Source organism: Pongo abelii, chromosome 2 (genome assembly GCF_028885655.2).
Source record: "Pongo abelii isolate AG06213 chromosome 2, NHGRI_mPonAbe1-v2.0_pri, whole genome shotgun sequence".
Taxonomy (NCBI): domain Eukaryota; kingdom Metazoa; phylum Chordata; class Mammalia; order Primates; family Hominidae; genus Pongo; species Pongo abelii.
The window spans coordinates 11,234,935-11,253,656 of record NC_085928.1 but is presented as its reverse complement, the minus strand read 5'-3'; the positions used below and the strand labels follow the sequence as shown (position 1 = coordinate 11,253,656).

Here is an 18,722-nt window from a genome sequence, read left to right as displayed (position 1 = left end):
TTCTCCCCTTTTGTAGGTTGCCTGTTCACTCTGATGGTAGTTTCCTTTGCTGTGCAGAAGCTCTTTAGTTTAATTAGATCCCATTTGTCAATTTTGGCTTTTGTTGCCATTGCTTTTGGTGTTTTAGACATGAAGTCCTTGCCCATGCCTATGTCCTAAATGGTATTGCCTAGGTTTTCTTCTAGGGTTTTTATGGTTTTAGGTCTAACATTTAAGTCTTTAATCCATCTTGAATTGATTTTTGTAAAAGGTGTAAGGAAGGGATCCAGTTTCAGCTTTCTACATATGGCTAGCCAGTTTTCCCAGCACCATTTATTAAATAGGGAATCCTTTCCCCATTTCTTGTTTTTGTCAGGTTTGTCAAAGATCAGATGGTTGTAGATGTGTGGTATTGTTTCTGAGGGCTCTGTTCTGTTCCATTGGTCTATATCTCTGTTTTGGTACCAGTACCACGCTGTTTTGGTTACTGTAGCCTGGTAATATAGTTTGAAGTCAGGTAGCGTGATGCCTCCAGCTTTGTTCTTTTTGCTTAGGATTGTCTTGGCAATGTAGGCTCTTTTTTTCGTTTCATATGAACTTTAAAGTAGTTTTTTCCAATTCTGTGAAGAAAGTCATTGGTAGCTTGATGGGGATGGCATTGAATCTATAAGTTACCTTGGGCAGTATGGCCATTTTCATGATATTGATTCTTCCTATCCATGAGCGTGGAATGTTCTTCCATTTGTTTGTATCCTCTTTTATTTCGTTGAGCAGTGGTTTGTAGTTCTCCTTGAAGAGGTCCTTCACATCCCTTGTAAGTTGGATTCCTAGGTATTTTATTCTCTTTGAAGCAATTGTGGGAGTTCACTCATGATTTGGCTCTCTGTTTGTCTGTTATTGGTGTATAGGAATGCTTGTGATTTTTGCACATTGATTTTGTATCCTGAGACTTTGCTGAAGTTGCCTATCAGCTTAAGGAGATTTGGGGCTGAGATGATGGGGTTTTCTAAATATACAATCATGTCATCTGCAAACAGGGACAATTTGACTTCCTCTTTTCCTAATTGCATACCCTTTCTTTCTCTTGCCTGATTGCCCTGGCCAGAACTTCCAACACTATGTTGAATAGGAGTGGTGAGAGAGGGCATCCCTGTCCTGTGCCAGTTTTCAAAGGGAATGCTTCCAGTTTTTGCACATTCAGTATGATATTGGCTGTGGGTTTGTCATAGATAGCTCTTATTATTTTGAGATACGTCCCATCAATACCTAGTTCATTGAGAGTTTTTAGCATGAAGGGCTATTGAATTTTGTCAAAGGCCTTTTCTGCATCTATCGAGATAATCATGTGGTTTTTGTCTTTGGTTCTGTTTATGTGATGTATTACGTTTATTGATTTGCGTATGTTGAACCAGCCTTGCATCCCAGGGATGATGCCAACTTGATTGTGGTGGATAAGCTTTTTGATGTGCTGCTGGATTCGGTTTGCCAGTATTTTATTGAGGATTTTTGCATTGATGTTCATCAGGGATATTGGTCTAAAATTCTCTTTTTTTGTTGTGTCTCTGCCAGGCTTTGGTATGAGGATGATGCTGGCCTCATAAAATGAATTAGGGAGGATTCCCTCTTTTTCTATTGATTGGAATAGTTTCAGAAGGAATGGTACCAGCTCCTCTTTGTACCTCTGTTAGAATTCGGCTGTGAATCTGTCTCATCCTGGACTTTTTTTGGTTGGTAAGCTATTAATTATTGCCTCAATTTTAGAGCCTGTTATTGGTCTATTCAGGGATTCAACTTCTTCCTGGTTTAGTCTTGAGAGGGTGTATGTGTCCAGGAATTTATCCATTTCTTCTAGATTTTCTAGTTTATTTGCGTAGAGGTGTTTATAGTATTCCCTGATGGTGGTTTGCATTTCTGTGGGATCAGTAGTGATATCCCCTTTATCATTTTTATTGCGTCAATTTGATTCTTCTTTCTTCTTTATTAGCCTTGCTAGCGGTCTATCAATTTTGTTGATCTTTTCAAAACAACCAGCTCCTGGATTCCTTGATTTTTTGAAGGTTTTTTTAATGTCTCTCTCTCTTTCAGTTCTGCTCTGATCTTAGTTATTTCTTGCCTTCTGCTAGCTTTTGAATGTGTTTGCTCTTGCTTCTCTAGTTCTTTTAATTGTAATGTTAGGGTGTCAATTTTAGATCTTTCCTGGTTTCTCTTGTGGGCATTTAGTGCTATAAATTTCCCTCTACACGCTGCTTTAAATGTGTCCCAGAAATTCTGGTATGTTGTGTTTTTGTTCTCGTTGGTTTCAAAGAACATCTTTATTTCTGCCTTCATTTCGTTATGTACCCAGTAGTCATTCAGGAGCAGGTTGCTCAGTTTCCATGTAGTTGTGCAGTTTTGAGTGAGTTTCTTAATCCTGAGTTCTACTTTGATTGCACTGTGGTCTGAGAGACAGTTTGTTATAATTTCTGTTCTTTTACATTTGCTGAGGAGTGCTTTACTTCCAACTATGTGGTCAATTTTGGAATAAGTGTGATGTGGTGCTGAGAAGAATGTACATTCTGTTGATTTGGGGTGGAGAGTTCTGTAGATGTCTATTAGGTCCGCTTGGTGCAGAGCTGAGTTCAAGTCCTGGATATCCTTGTTAACTTTCTGTCTCGTTGATCTGTCTAATATTGACAGTGGGGTGTTAAAGTCTCCCATTATTATTGTGTGGGAGTCTAAGTCTCTTTGTAGGTCTCTAAGGACTTGCTTTATGAGTCTGGGTGCTGCTATATTGGGTGCATATATATTTAAGATAGTTAGCTCTTCTTGTTGAATTGATCCCTTTACCATTATGTAATGGCCTTCTTTGTCTCTTTTGATCTTTGTTGGTTTAAAGTCTGTTTTATCAGAGACTAGGATTGCAACCCCTGCTTCTTTTTGTTTTCCATTTGCTTGGTAGATCTTCCTCCATCCCTTTATCTTGAGCCTATGTGTGTCTCTGCATGTGAGGTGGGTCTCCGGAATACAGCACACTGATGGGTCTTGACTCTTTATCCAATTTGCCAGTCTGTGTCTTTTAATTGGGGCATTTAGCCCATTTACATTTAGGTTAATATTGTTATGTGTGAATTTGATCCTGTCATTATGATGTTAGCTGGTTATTTTGCTCATTAGTTGATGCAGTTTCTTCCTAGCATTGATGATCTTTACAATTTGGCATGTTTTTGCAGTGGCTGGTACCGGTTGTTCCTTTCCATGTTTAGTGCTTCCTTCAGGAGCTCTTATAAGGCAGGCCTGGTGGTGACAAAATCTCTCAGCATTTGCTTGTCTGTGTTTTGTTTCTCCTTCACTTATGAAGCTTAGTTTGGCTGGATATGAAATTTTGGGTTGAAAATTCTTTTCTTTAAGAATGTTGAATATTGGCCCCCACTCTCTTCTGGCTTGTAGAGTTTCTGCTGAGGGATCCACTGTTAGTCTGATGGGATTCCCTTTGTGCATAATCCGACCTTTCTCTCTGGCTCCCCTTAACATTTTTTCCTTCACTTCAACCTTGGTGAATCTGATAATTATGTGTCTTGGGGTTGCTCTTCTGGAGGAGTATCTTTATGGCATTCTCTGTATTTCCTGAATTTGAATGTTGGCCTGTCTTGCTAGGTTGGGGAAGTTCTTCTGGATAATATCCTGAAGAGTGTTCTCTAACTTGGTTCCATTCTCCCCATCACTTTCAGGTACACCAATCAAACATACATGTGGTCTTTTCACATAGTTCCATATTTCTTGGAGGCTTTGTTCGATTCTTTTTACTCTTTTTTCTCTAAACTTCTCTTCTCACTTCATTTCATTCATTTGATCTTCAATCACTGATACCCTTTCTTCCACTTGATAGAATTGGCTACTGAAGCTTGTGCATGTGTCACGTAGTTCTCATGCCATGGTTTTCAGCTCCATCAGGTCATTTAAGGCCTTCTCTACATCGTTTATTCTAGTTAGCCATTCGTCTAATCTTTTTCCAAGGTGTTTAGCTTCTTTGCGATGGGTTTGAACATTTTCCTTTAGCTGAGAGAATTTTGTTGTTACGGATCTTCTGAAGCCTACTTCTGTCAACTCGTCAAAGTCATTCTCCGTCCAGCTTTCTTCCATTGCTGGTGAGGAGTTGTGATCCTTTGGAGAAGAGGTGCTCTGAGTTTCAGAATTTTCAGCTTTTCTGATCTGGTTTCTCCTCATCTTTGTGGTTTTATCTACCTTTGGTCTTTGATGATGGTGACCTACAGATGGGGTTTTGGTGTGGATGTCCTTTTTGTTTTGTTGATGCTATTCCTTTCTGTTTGTTAGTTTTCCTTCTAACAGTCAGGACCCTCAGCTGCAAGTCTGTTGGAGTTTGCTGGAGGTCCACTCCAGACTCTGTTTGCCTGGGTATCACCAGCAGAGGCTGCAGAACAAGTATTGCAGAACAGCAAATGTTGCTGCCTGATCCTTCCTCTGGAAGCTTCAGAGGATCCCAGAGGTGACCCAGAGGGTCACCCAGCTGTATGAGGTGTTAGTCGGCCCCTACTGGGAGGTATCTCCCAGTTACACTACTCAGGGGTCAGGGACCCACTTGAGGAGGCAGTCTGTCCGTTCTGAGATCTCAAACTCTGTGTTGGGAGAACCACTGCTCTCTTCAAAGCTGTTAGACAGGGACGTTTAAGTCTGCAGAAGTTTCTGCTACCTTTTGTTCAGCTATGCCCTGCTCCCAGAGGTGGAGTCTACAGAGGCAGGGCTCCACCCAGTTCGAGCTTCCTGGCCTCTTTGTTTACCTAGTCAAGCCTCAGTAATGGCAGACGCCCCTCTCCCAGCCTCACTGCCGCCTTGCTGTTCGATCTCGGACTGCTGTGCTAGCAGTGAGCAAGGTTCTGTGGGCATGGGACCTGGGCTGTGGCAATTTCTTAATACAAGACAATGAAAGTTGCCACATCGATTGACTCTTTCACAAAAGGTTTCTCTGTAACATGTGATGCTGTTTGATAGCATTTTACCCACAGTAGATTTTTTCTTTCAAAAGTGGAGTCAATCCTCTCAAACCCTGTTGCTGCTTTATCAACTAATTTTGTGATCATTCTAAATCCTGTTATCATTTCAACAATGTTCACAGCATCTTCACCAGGAGCAGATTCCATCTCAAGAAACCACTTTCATTGCTCATGCATAAGAAGCAATTCTTCATTTGTTCAAGATTGATCATGAGATTGCAGCAATTCAGTCACATCTTCAGGCTCCACTTCTAATTCTAGTTCTCTTGCTGTTTCCACCACATCTGCAGTGACTTCCTCCACTCAAGTCTTGAACCCTTCAGAGTCATCCAAGAATGTTGGAATCAGCTTCTTCCAAACTCCTGTTAATGTTTATTCTGATCTCCTCCCATGAATCATGAATGTTCTTAATGGTGTCAGAATGGTGAATCCTTTCCAGAAAGCTTTCAATTTACTTTGCCCAGATCCATCAAAAAGATCACTATCTATGGCAGTTATAACCTTATTAAATTTGTTTCTCAAATAGTAAGACTTGAAATTCAAAATTACTCCTTGATCCATGGGATCTATGGATGTTGGGTTAGCAGAGATGAAAACAACATTCATCTCCTTGTATAGCTCCAGGAGGGCTTTTGAGTGGCCAGGTGCATTGTCAATGAGCAGTTTTTTATATATATATATATATATTTTTTTTTTTTTTTTTGAGACACAGTCCCACTCTGTGACCCAGGTTGGAGTGCAGTGGCATGATCTCAGCTCACTAAAACCTCCACCTCCTTGGTTCAAGCAATTCTCCTGCCTCAGCCTCCTGAGTAGATGGGACTACAGGTGCCCCCCACCATGTCCGGCTAATTTTTGTACTTTTAGTAGAGGCAGGGTTTCACCATGTTGGCCAGGCTAGTCTCGAACTCCTGACCTCAGATGATCCACCCACCTCGGCCTCCCAAAGTGCTGGGATTACAGGCCAAAGCCACTGTGCCTGGTCTCATTGAGCAGTAATATTTTGAAAGCAGTCTTTTCTCCTGAGCAGCAGGGCTCAATAGTGGGCTTAAAATATTCAGTAAAGCATGTTGTAAACAGATGTGCTGTCATCCAGGATTTATTATTATATTTCTAGAGTACTGGCAGAGTAGATTTAACATAATTTTTAAGGGCTCTAGGATTTTCAGAATGGTAAATGAGCACTGACTTCAACTTAAAGTCGCCAGTTGTATTAACAAGAGTCAATCTGTCCCTTTGAAGCTTTGAAGCCAGGCATCAACTTCTTTCTAGCTGTGAAAGTCCTAGACAGCATCTTCTCTCAATATAAGACTGTTTTGCTTACATTGAAAATCTGCTGTTTACCACCTTCATCAATAATCTTGGCTAGATCTTCCAGATAACTTGCTGCAGCTTCTCCAACAGCACTTGCTTCACCTTGCACTTTTTTTTTTTTGAGACGGAGTCTCACTCTGTTGCCCAGGCTGGAGTGCAGTGGTGAGATCTCAGCTCACTGCAAGCTCTGCCTCCCGGGTTCAAGCCATTCTCCTGCCTCAGCCTCCCGAGTAGCTGGGACTACAGCACCCACCAGCATGCCCGGTTAATTTTTTGTATTTTTAGTAGAGACGGGATTTCGCCATGTTAGCCAGGATGGTCTCAATCTCCTGACTTCGTGATTCGCCTGCCTCGGCCTCCCAAAGTGCTGGAATTACAGGAGTGAGCCACCGCGCATGGCCACCTTGCACTTTTATGTTATGAAGACAGCTTCTGTACTTAAACCTTATGAACCAACCTCTGCTGGCTTAAAATCTTTCTTCTGCAGCTTCCTCACCTTTCTTAGCCTTCATAGAATTGAAGAGTTTGGGCCTTGCTCTGGATTAGGCTTTGAGGGAATGTTGTGGCTGATTTGATCTTCTATCCAAACCACTAAAACTTTCTCCATATGGGCAATAAGGTTATTTCACTTTCAGTGAACCATTCACATGTTCACTTGTGTAGCATTTTTAACTTCCTTCATAAACTTTTCCTTTGTATTCACAATTTGGCTATCTCTTTGGCACAAGAGGCTTAGCTCTCAGCCTATCTCAGCTTTTGACATGCTGTCCTCACTGGGCCTAATCATTTCTAGCTTTTGATTTAAAGTGAGAGATGTACAACTCTTCCTTTCCTTTCACTTGAACACTTAGAGGCCACTGTAGGGTTATTAACTGGCCTAATTTCAATATTGCTGTGTCTCAGGGAATAGGGAGGCCTGCAGAGATAGAGAGGAACAGAGGAATGGCTGGTTGGTGCAGCCTGAAACTCTGAACTGGGTATTGGCAAGGACAGGTAGCTCTAGTTGAAGCCCTTCTACTGTTGACTTGAGCAATGGGAAAAGGGCCTCCTGAGGCTCAGAGACAGTGGGAGAAATTCTGTTTTTGTTTTTTGTTTTTTTCCTTTTCTCTGCTCATGCTCAGCCCCCAGGCAATTCCATGGCAATGAGATTGGTAGCAGTGATAGCAGAGGCCTAAAACTCTGAGGGAAACCTTATCTCTGGAATGTAGGACAACCCCATTTTTTCCTCTCTCTGTCCTCCTGCTACTGGGCCCTTAATGTACAGAGTTGCATAAAGTGTGTGGCAGAGAGAGGTGAAAAATATCCCAGCTTTGGGGCTAGAAAAACAAAAAAAGGGAGTCCTAGGGAACTGGAAAATATTAGTGAGTTTGCACAGAGGAAGGAACTTGGGAATGCAACCCCACAAAGTTGTTTATAAATCACTGATCTCACTCAAAGCTACATACCTATGGATATGACCCTAAACAGCACACTATAGCCCTTGACAACTGAATTGTGGGACATTTCAAGTTGCAGAGAGAACACTGGGTGGCAGGACACTTTGAAAATGGAAATGACATTGAAACCAACCCCATACAATGCTGATAGGAACTTGCAGCCTGAACCCAATCAGGTCAATTGCCTGATAAAATGAAAATGTCAACCTTTGCTATAAGATTTAAACAAGACCAAGAGACTTATAATATTCAAAATGTCTGGAATACAATATAAAAAATAGCATATGAAAAACCAAGATAATCTCTATTTGTGTAAGAAAGGACAATCAATAGACACCAGCACTGAGCTGATACAGATGTGAAATTAACTGATGAAAATATGAAAATGGCTCTTATAAAAATGTCCCTATCAGTAATAGAAAATATTCCTGAAATGAATAAAATAATAGAAAGGCTCAGGAAAAAAACAAAAGATATAAATAACAACAAAATGGAAAATTTAGAACTGAAAAATGCAATAACCAATATTTTAATAAGCATCAGATAGACTCAATAGCAGAACGGAGATGACAGATTAAAAAGGCTATGAACCTGAAGACAGATCAACAGAAATTATCCAATCTAAACAACTGGCAGGAAAAAAAATTAAACTTAATTGAGTTTCAGGGAACTGTGTGACAATAATATCTAGCCTTTTTGTCATCAGAGTCCCAGAAGAAGAGGAGAAAGGGTGCAGGGATAAAAATATATTTGAAGAACTAATGGCTGAAAATATCCCAATTTTGACACAGACATAAATCCAAGGATGCAAGAAACTCAGTGAACTCTAAGCAGGATAAACCCAAAGAAATCGATATCTAAATACATCATGATAAAACTGGTACAAATGAAAGATTGTTTTGAAAGCCACCAGAGAAGAGCAACACTTACTTATAAAGGGACAATTCAAATTACAGATTTCTCATTAGAAACCATGAAAGCTAAAAGGAAGTGGGACCATATTTTATAACTGCTGAAAGAAAATTGGCCAGGTACAGTGGCTTGTGCCTGTAATCCCAGCACTTTGGGAGGCCAAGGCGGGTGGATTACCTGAGGTCAGGAGTTCAAGACTAGCTTGGCCAATGTGGTGAAACCCTGTCTCTACTAAAAATAGAAAAATTAGCCAGGTATAGTGGCACATGCCTGTAGTCCCAGCTTGCTCAGGAGGCTGAGGCAGGAGAATTGCTTGAACCCGGGAGGCAGAGGTTGCAGTGAGCCAAGATCATGCCACTGCACTCTAGCCTGGGTGACAGAGTAAGACTCAGTCTCAAAAATAATTATTATTATTAACCCAGATTTCTACATCCAGCAAATTATCCATCGGGAAGTGTGAAATTTTTTTAAAAATTAAAAGAATTTTTTTTTTTTGGCCACCAAGCTGGGATTTTTCACTGGGGTTGCACGGAATCCAAAAATCAATTTGAGCAGAAAGAGACATCTTAATAATATGGACTCTTCCAATCCATAAATATGGTATATCTTTATTTCATTTTACGATTTCTCAGCAATGTTTTATAGTTTTTCATATAAAGATCTTACACATATTTTGTTAAAACTATCTCTAAGTATTTCATATTTATATGCTGTTGTACATGATATTATAATCATATTTTCAATTCAATATGGTTTGTTGTTAGTTCTTAGAAATACAATTGATTGGTGAGTGTGGTGGCTCATGTCTGTAATCCCAGCACTTTGGGAGGCCGAGGTGGGTGGATCACGAGGTCAGGAGTTTGAGACCAGCCTGACCAACATGGTGAAACCCCATCTCTACTAAAAATACAAAAATTAGCTGGGCGTGGTGGTGCATGCCTGTAATCTCAGCTACTCAGGAGGCTAAGGCAGGAGAATTGTGTGAACCCAGGAAGTGGAGGTTGCAGTGAGCTGAGATCACGCCACTGCACTCCAGCCTGGGCAACAGAGCAAGACTCCATCTCAAAAAAAAAAAAAGAATAAAAAAAGAAATACAATTGATTTTTTATGTTAACTTCGTATTCTTCAACTTTTAAATTCATCTGGAAGTTCTGGTAGTTATTTCTGGCAGATTTCTTAGGACTTTCTATGTACACAATCATGTCATCAGCAAATAAGGACATTTAGGTCTCCCTTTCAAATTTGTGTGCTTTTTATTTATAGTTCTTGCACCACTTAACTGACTAGGACCTCCATTACAATGTTAAATAAAAATGGTAAAAGTCATCATCCTTGCCTGTGCTCAGTCATCTTAGTATAATGTTAGTTGTACTTTTTCTGTAGATGTCATTTGTTTGAGGATGTTTTATTCCTAGTTAGCTCAGAATTTATATCATAAATGCAAACTTGAGGATAAGTGATAAACATAATAAAAAAACAAAAAAATTTTGTCTTCTAAATCTATTGAGATGACTATATTGCTTTCTTTCTTTTATTTCTCATATTATTTCATTGCATTCCTGGGATATAAACTTGGTCATGATGGTCATGATGTATTATCCATTGTATAATTTGTTGGATTGAAGATGGAATTTTTAGGAATATTGGAGTTGATTTTCATATGCTGTATTGGTCTATAGTTATTTTCTCTCAAAATCTTTGTCAGTTTTTGGGTACCAGTGTTCTGCTGGATGCAAGCGTTGGGAAGTGTTCCTTCCTTCTCCTATTTGTGTAGAATTGGCTTCTTTTTCTCCTTAAATGTTTGAAAAAATTTGACGGCAAAGCCATTTAGTCTTGTTTTTTTCACTGCAGAAAGGTTTTAATGATACATTTTATTTCTTTAATGAATACAGCAATATTCAAATTTTCTATTTCTTCTTGAGTCAGTTTCTCCAGGTGTTTGTCCATTTTCCATAAGTTTTTTTTAATTTAGTGGGATAGAGTTGTTCAAAATATTTTGCTATTATTTTGTTAATTTCTGTAGATTTTTCATTAAAAAATAAACAGATTTTAGGACAGTTTATATGTACAAAAAATGGAGAAAATAATACAGAGTTCCTACGCACCCCCTCACTCCACCCAGTTTCCCTTATTAGTATGGTACACATGTTACAATTAATGAACCATGTTACATTATTAACTAAAGTCAATAGTTTACTCAGATTAGATAAAAACATTAGTTATTTTCTGTTCCAGGTTCTCATCCAGGACATTACATTTTATCTGATTGCCATGTCTCCTTAGGCTTCTCTTGACTATGATAGTTTTTTAGACCCTCCTTATTTTACATGACCTTAACAGCTTTCAAGAGTACTGGTGAGGTATTTTGTAGAATACCTTACTTTTGAATACCTTAACAGCAACTTGTCTGATTATATATATATATATATATATTTTTTTTTTTTTTTTTTTTTTTTTTAGAAGGAGTCTCACTCTGTCACACAGGCTGGAGCGCAGTGGCACAATCTCGGCTCACTGCAAGCTCCGCCTCCTGGGTTCACATCATTCTCCTGCCTCAGCCTTCGGAGTAGCTGGGACTACAGATGCCCACCACCACCAGGCCCAGCTAATTTTTGTATTTTTAGTAGAGACGGGGTTTCACCGTGTTAGCCAGGATGGTCTCGATCTCCTGACCTCGTGATCCGCCCGCCTCAGTCTCCCAAAGTGCTGGGATTACCGGCGTGAGCCACTGCGCCCGGCCACTTGTCTGATGTTTTAATTAGGCTTTATTTAGGTAAATGCAAATAAAAACCCATAGGCTACCAATTTGCAGCCATTAGGATATGAAAATAGAAAGTGTTGGTGAGGATGTAGAGAAACTGGAACCTCGTGCATTGTTGAGGAAAATGTAAAATGATGTAGCCACTGTGGAAAACAATCTGGCAGTTCCTCAAAGATTAAATATGGAGTTACCATATGATCCAGCAATTCCACTTCTGGGTATATACCCCAAAGAATTGAAAGCAAGGACTCCCAACAGATGCATGTACACCAATGTTCACAGCAGCATTATTCACAATACCCAAAAGGTGGAAACCACTCAAGTGCCCACCAACAGATAAATGGATAAAGAAAATGCAGTATATCCAAACAACAAAACATTATTCAGCCTTCAAAAGGAATGAAATTATGACAATGCTATAACATAATGCTGAGTGAAATAAGCCAGACACAAAAGGACAAATATTGTATAATTCCACGTATATGAGGTGTTAGAACAGGCAAATTTATATAGACAATAAGTGGAATTGTGGTTACCAGAGGCTTAGGGGAGAAGGCATGGAGAGTTATTGTTTAATGAGTAGAGTTCCTATTTGGAATTTTTTTTTTAACTTCTGAAATGGATAGTGATGATGTTTATTTAACACCACTGAATTGCATACTTCAAAAAGTTTTTTTTTTTTTAAAGAAACAAACAGCCAATCAGTGTCCATTAATCTTTTTGTTATATAAATTTTTAAAGACAATTTTAGATTTCCAATTGGGTAAAACTGTGAGCTTCTATTTTAGTTTTTTGCTTCTCCCCACCCCCATTATCTTCCCTCCCTTCCTTCTTCCTTTCCTCCTTCCCTCCCTCCCTCCTTCCTTCCCACCTCTATCCTTCCTTCCTCCCCTCCTTCCTTCCCCTCTGCCTGCCTGCCTTCCTTCCCCATTCCCTACTTTCCTTCCATTCTCTCCTTCCTTCCCCTCCTTCCCGCTTCCTTTCCTCCCTTCTTTCCTTCCCTCCGTTCTTCCTCACTCCCTTTTTCCTTCTCTCTCTCCTTCCCTCTTTCCTACCTTCCCTCTATCCCTCCCCTTTTCATAGTGGTTACTGAACACACTTCAGGGATGGGGTCCTCTCCATGCTGCTCATACTTAAAATTGTCTTCCCCTAAAGAATCTCAAATCAGTATCATTAGTTAGAGGCCTCCCACATGGCAACTGTGGAATTAACTCCTTGCCTGTGCCATGGGAATGCCATGGGTAATTTTTTCCTATAACCTTGAGGATTAAGATCCTTTTAGTGACAGGCATACGCAGCAGTAGCTGAAAAGACATTTTGTAGTGTCCTAGTAAAGTACCTGCTTTTAGGAGTGTGATCTTAGCACATCACACAGCTAACTGCTCCTTCTCCACATGAACAACCAATTGAGGAGCCCATGCATTGCACAAGGTATCATTCTTTCCCCTGAGCACTATAGAACAGCGGTTATGACTGCTTAAGAATATAGCCAATGCTCACTGGGTAGGAGTCATTCCCCCGAGTCTAGCATCAGTTATGCCTGTGCGTGAGACATACAATTTGATCTGAGACATACAGGTAGCTCTGTACCAAGACAGATGCTCCAAGGCCACTTTAACGAATGACCCAATCCCATGCTCTGGTCCTGAATACCAATAGTCAAAATTTCCAACTTGTGTCAGTTAAATTCTTAATGGAGGCTCAGCAGAACTCCGCAATGCAACACAAAATAGCACAGCTCAAAGTGCAAGCTTGTCAGCAAGCAGCACAGCCAGTTAGCAAGCCAAAGCAAGAGAAGGAAACCCTCACCCTGCCACAATAGTCATCATCAAGATGTCCTGCTTCCTGGCCAACTATTGCGACCACATCACAGGGACAGGATGGATCTGCAGTCCAACTGTGGTTCGGTTGACAAGACTGAAGACCTCAAATACACCCCAAGAGCACATGAAAAGGTTTATTACACACATAGTGAGGCTTTCTGGGAGAGCAGGGAAGACTTCCCAAGTTGATGCAAAAAAGGCTGGAGAAAACAGGGAAGGAAGATTGGATTGGTGTTTTCATGGTGTTTAGCGGGTGGGGCTGCTAAACACCATGAAATTGGGGATTCCCATGCATGGGCTGGAGTTTTCACAGTCTTAACTTCACACAAGCACCTGGGCTTTTTATCAGCTTGCCCAGATGTGGACAAAGAGACAGGGGGATGAGGTTTAAAAACTGTCAGCAAACATCAAAAATGGAGTGAGGCGCTGTTACAATTGGTGTATTTAGATCTCCTTCACTTTTTTTTTTTTTTTTTTTTTTTTTTTGAGACAGGGTCTCACTCTTGCACAGGCTGGAGTGCGGTGGTGTGAGCATGATCAAGCAATCCTCCTGCCTCAGCCTCCCAAATAGCTGGGACTACTGATGTGCACAACCATGTCCAGCCCCAATCACCTACTAAATTAATATATATGAATTAACATCCACCATGTTTCTAGCTGCTTTATGTTGCATTCAGTATTTCTTTTAAATCCCTCTTTTCTGTCTTCTCTGGTTTCAGCTGAGCATTTTATTTTGTTCCATTTTATCTCCTCTCTTTACATATATACTTCCTCTTGAAATTCAGTGATTGTCCTAGAGTTTCCAATGTGCACTTTAACCTTCAGATAACACTATACCACTTAACATTGTCTAAGAAAATCTTTCTCTTTCATATTTGAAGGTTAATTTCACTGAATATGGAATCCTAGGTTGGCAGGATTTTCCTTTAAACATTTAAAATATTTCACTTTACTCTTCTTGCTTTCATGGTTTCTGGTAAGAAGCCTACTATAATTTTTATTCCTATTCCTCCATATAAAAGGTGGTTTTTCTCTTTGGCTTTTTTCAGATTTTCTTTTTAAATTCTACAGTTTGAATATGACATGCCTAGGTGTAGTTTTTTGTTGTTGGGGTATTTATCCTGCTTGGTGTTCCCCAAGCTTCCTAGATCTCTGGTTTGGTAGCTGTCATTAATTTTGTAGAATTCTCAGGCATTATTACTTCAAATATTTCTTCTTCTCCATTCTCCTTTTTCTTCTGGTAGTTCAATTACACATATGTTACAGCCTTTGAAATTCTTCCTCATTCTTGGATGATCTCTTTTTATTTCCTCATTTCTTTTTTCTCGTTGCATTTCACTTTGGGAAGTTTCTTTCAACCTGTCTTCAAGCTCACTGCTTCTTTACCCAGCTGTGGCCAGTCTACTCATGAGCCACCAAAGGCCATCCTCATTTTGATTATAGCGGATTTGATTTCTAGCATTCCCTTTTAGTTTTTAGAATTTCCATTTCTCTGTTTATATTACACATCAGGTCTTGAATGTTCTCTACTTTTTTTCAGTTAGAACCCTTAACACATTTATTTTTGTTGTTTTAAATTCCCAATTTGATAATCCCAACACGTCATATCTGATTCTAGTTCTGATGCTTGCTCTGTCTCAAACAGTTTCCTGTCTTTTAGCATACCTTGTAATTTTTTGTTGAAAGCCAGACATGATGGGCTTTGTAAAATTTACTGAGGTAGACAGGCCTTTAGCATGATGTGTTATGTTTACAGGGCTCAGATCTCTGGGTTTTATAGTTTGCATTAAATTTGTAAAAATTTTTTCCATTATTTCCCAAAATATTGTTCTGATGCTCTCCTGCTTCCCCTTTCCGGGACCTTAATTACACATGTTAAACCATCTAAGACTGTTTCAGAGCTCACTGATTCAGCGTTTTTATTTTCTAGTCTCTTCCTTCTGTCCTTCATTTTGGATGGTTTCTACTGCTATGTAGAAACTATCTTTTCTTCACTCATTTTTTTCTTCTACACTGTGTAATCTGCTGCTGATTCTATCCAGTGAATATTAGTTTGAGGTATGGGCAGGAAACAATTAATGCAATAGGCTTATTTTACTCAGTTCTTGCTTATCCCTGTAGCCAGGACAAGGATCTTTGGCCAAGTCCTGAAAACTAAACTCCTGGAATGGTCACATAGTTACTGCTTAATGATAGTCTTATTATAAAGGCCCAAAGTGGTGGGTCAAAATGAACCAGCTTATCAGGGTCTAAGGTAAACACGAAGATTCATGATGTGCATCTGGTGCCTGGTCTGGCATCCACACCATGCTTCTCATGTAGCTATGTGACCAGTCCCCCTTGAAGAACTCTGAACTCCAGTACTTGAGTGAGCTTCTTTGGGTGGAGATATATCACATGTATCTTTCAGTTCACAGCTGGAGAGAAAAGCACATCACATCTGTATGCCTTTCAAAGAGACATGGAGGTCGTAGAAGCCTGTGTGTGATCTAACCTTTGACTTTTGTTTTCTTTTGTTGTTTTTGCTGTTCCTGCACTTGATCCTTTGCTATAATAATCCATAGGCATGAGTATAACTTTATGTTGAGTTATGAGTACTTTCAGCAAAGTACCAAACTAGCTAAGGCTCATGAGGCCCCCTGAAACAGATATTGTAATTTTTCATCTCAGCAAGTTTGATTTGGTTCTTCTTAACATCTCCCATTTCTCTCATTGTGTTTATGTTTCCATGCAAATACTTGAACATAGTTTTAACAAGGCTCTAACATCCTTGTTAGTTCCATCATATCTGTCACTTCTGTGTCTGTTTCTACTCATTGATTTTTCTTCTGGCTATGGGTCACATTTTCCTCCTTCTTGGCATGTGCATTAATTTTTTTAACCAAATATTGGACATTATGGTTGTTATATTGTTGAATGTTTTGCTGTTTTCCTTTAAAGAGTGTTATGCTTTCTCTTGCAGGCCATTACTTTTGGATCATCGTGGTTCCATCAAGCCTAGGATTTTTCAATTTTATCTAGGACAGATAGCTTTCACTCCAGCTACACCCTAATACTAAGACATGACTCCTTACGAGGTCTTCACAAAATGCCTGGAGGGATCATTGAAGAATCCTCTGTGGTGGTCAGAGCTTGAACTTTTCTCCACCTTCTGAGACCTCCAGTAATTATTCAACTTACAAATCCTTGTCACTTTTTGCCCAACCTTCTAGAATTTCATTCTAAGGATGTGTCCCCCTTTTCACAGGATGTGTCCTCTGAATTCCATTCTAAGGATTTAGTCCTCAGCAAAGACTCAAGGGGACCCTTTTGCAGATTTCTGGAGCTCTTTTCTCCATAGCTCCCACCTGTGTCTCCTCTACAACTGTCAGCTGTCTGAACCTCTCTAAACTCTGATGTCCACCATAACTCAGGAAGGTCACCAGGCTGTCTGAGTTCTCCCTTTGTTTGGAGCTGAAAATTACTTCCATGCAGAAAGTTGAGGCAACCATTAAGTATCACCTCATTTGTTTCCCTTCTGTCTGGGATCACCATCCTGCAGTTTGTTGTTCCATGTTTGGGTGTAGTCATTTCATATATCCTCCAGTTTGCTTATGGAGGAAAAGTGAGTATAGTTACTGTAATTCCAGCATGGCTCGAAACATAAGTCTCAATAAATATTTAATAATCTTTTGCAATAAAATCCTAACAGGTCTCATTGTCATTCCCTGCTTAGAAGCACTGGATGGTTCTCCATTGGAAAATAAAGCCAACAACTTGACAAGTGTACTATTACTCAAAAACAGATGAACCATACTAAGCCATGTTGTACAACAAATTATCTAAGTTGAAAATCTTTTACACTAGCTCATTCAGATCCATGTTTCAGGAAAAGACTACAGTAACAGAAACTCAATATGGTCTCGTATACCCCCAATTCTAAAAATAAGACCACTAACAGACCATTCCAGCAAATAGTTTTCAAACTCTGACCAACTGCTGCCAAGACACACTTACTAATCTCTCTCCTATAACTACCCTCTGACTAACCCTAGTCTCACAAAGTACCTTCTCCTAACTCCCATTTGCAATGATACTGAGACTCAACTCTGTCAAGGCTGAGCTCTTCCTTGCTAAGCTTAATAAACACAGCTTTGTTTGATGAACAGGTTTCCCTAGTAATCTTTGGTGCAAGCTTTGACAAGGATGCTTTAATTCAAGTTTAGCAGGAACCTGTCACAGCCACAGCTCAGGACCACCAACTCAGAGGGCACTCCACTAGACCCCATGAACTTCTCTGCTTGGGGTTTCTTGTTTGCAATTATGAAGTAAGTTCAGTGCTAAGTCTGTGCCCTAATCCCTTTTTGTTGAATTTTAAAATCTATATGAGGTTTATTTTATCTGTCCTGGGAATAAAGTCCCCAAGACATTTTATTAACTGATCAGATCTGTGCTAGTTTTAGTTTTCCTTGGTGAATGTATTAGTTATCTATTGCTGTGTAGCAAATTACTCTGAAAATTAGCAGCTTAAATTGCAAATATTTATTCTCTCACAGTTTCTAAGGATCAGGAATTTGGAGTAACCAACTGAATGGTTCTGGTTCAAAGTCTCCCAAGAGGTTACTATCAAGCTGCTGGCCCAGGGATGGCTTGACTGGAGTAGCATTCATTTCCAAGCTTGTTCACACAGACATTGGCAGACCTCAGTTTCTTGCTGACTGTTGGTTGGAGACTTCAGTTCTTCACCATATGGGCCTCTCCATAGGATTCCTGAGCGTCATCAAAACATGATAGCTGCCTTCTCGCAAAACAAGTGACCTGAGAGAGTGCATGAGGGTGACCAAAACTTAAGCTGCAATCTCTTCATGACCTAATCTTGGCAGGGACATACCATCACTCCTGCCATATGCTACTGGCCACACAGACCAGCCCTGGTGTAACAGGTGGGGACTATACAAAGGTGTGATTTCCCATTGGTGGAGATCCAATTTGGAGGCCAACCTGGAGGCTCCCTTCCACAGTGAAAGTCTGCAAGAGCAGCAATTTGTCCCCCTTCTTCCTGTCTGCCTGCCTACTGGTTGTACTGTTGAGTGTCCGCAAGAGCCTTCCTTAATGGGACCCTACTTATCATCACAGAAGCCAAGATTTTCCATCCAAAGTGCTATATTAACAACTTAATAAATGTTCAATTCTTTAAGTCTGTGAGACAGGCAATACTGTCCATACTTAATAAATGAAGAATAAGAAAATCTAAGCAATTTATTCTATCACACATCTAGTAAGTCATGAGACCAGGCATTCCCAAATTTATCATTCTTCAAGGCCTAGGATCTTTCTATAGCTCTCTGCTTCCTGTGAAGCAGCTCCCGGTTCTACCAACTCTCCAGCTTGTTCTCCCACTAACCCCTCACTTCCCTCACACCAACTCCTCCCTCTACTTTCCATCATGCTATATGGAGTTTAAGGTCTTTGGGTTTTTAGTTAGTCCCACAGCTGAAATCCTCTTGCTAATGCCTATACAACACTAGCC

General features: G+C 40.0%; 1 long non-coding RNA gene across 1 annotated transcript in view; it reads left to right on the top strand.

Annotated features, from left to right (window-relative positions):
- The window catches only part of LOC129058439 (uncharacterized), a 45,289-nt gene extending 26,848 nt beyond the window's left edge, over window positions 1-18,441 (top strand). The window contains exon 2 of the long non-coding RNA XR_008523535.2: window positions 17,749-18,441. This is a non-coding gene — a long non-coding RNA (uncharacterized LOC129058439). The remainder of the gene's footprint in view (window positions 1-17,748) is intronic.
- Window positions 18,442-18,722: the final 281 nt, after the last annotated feature.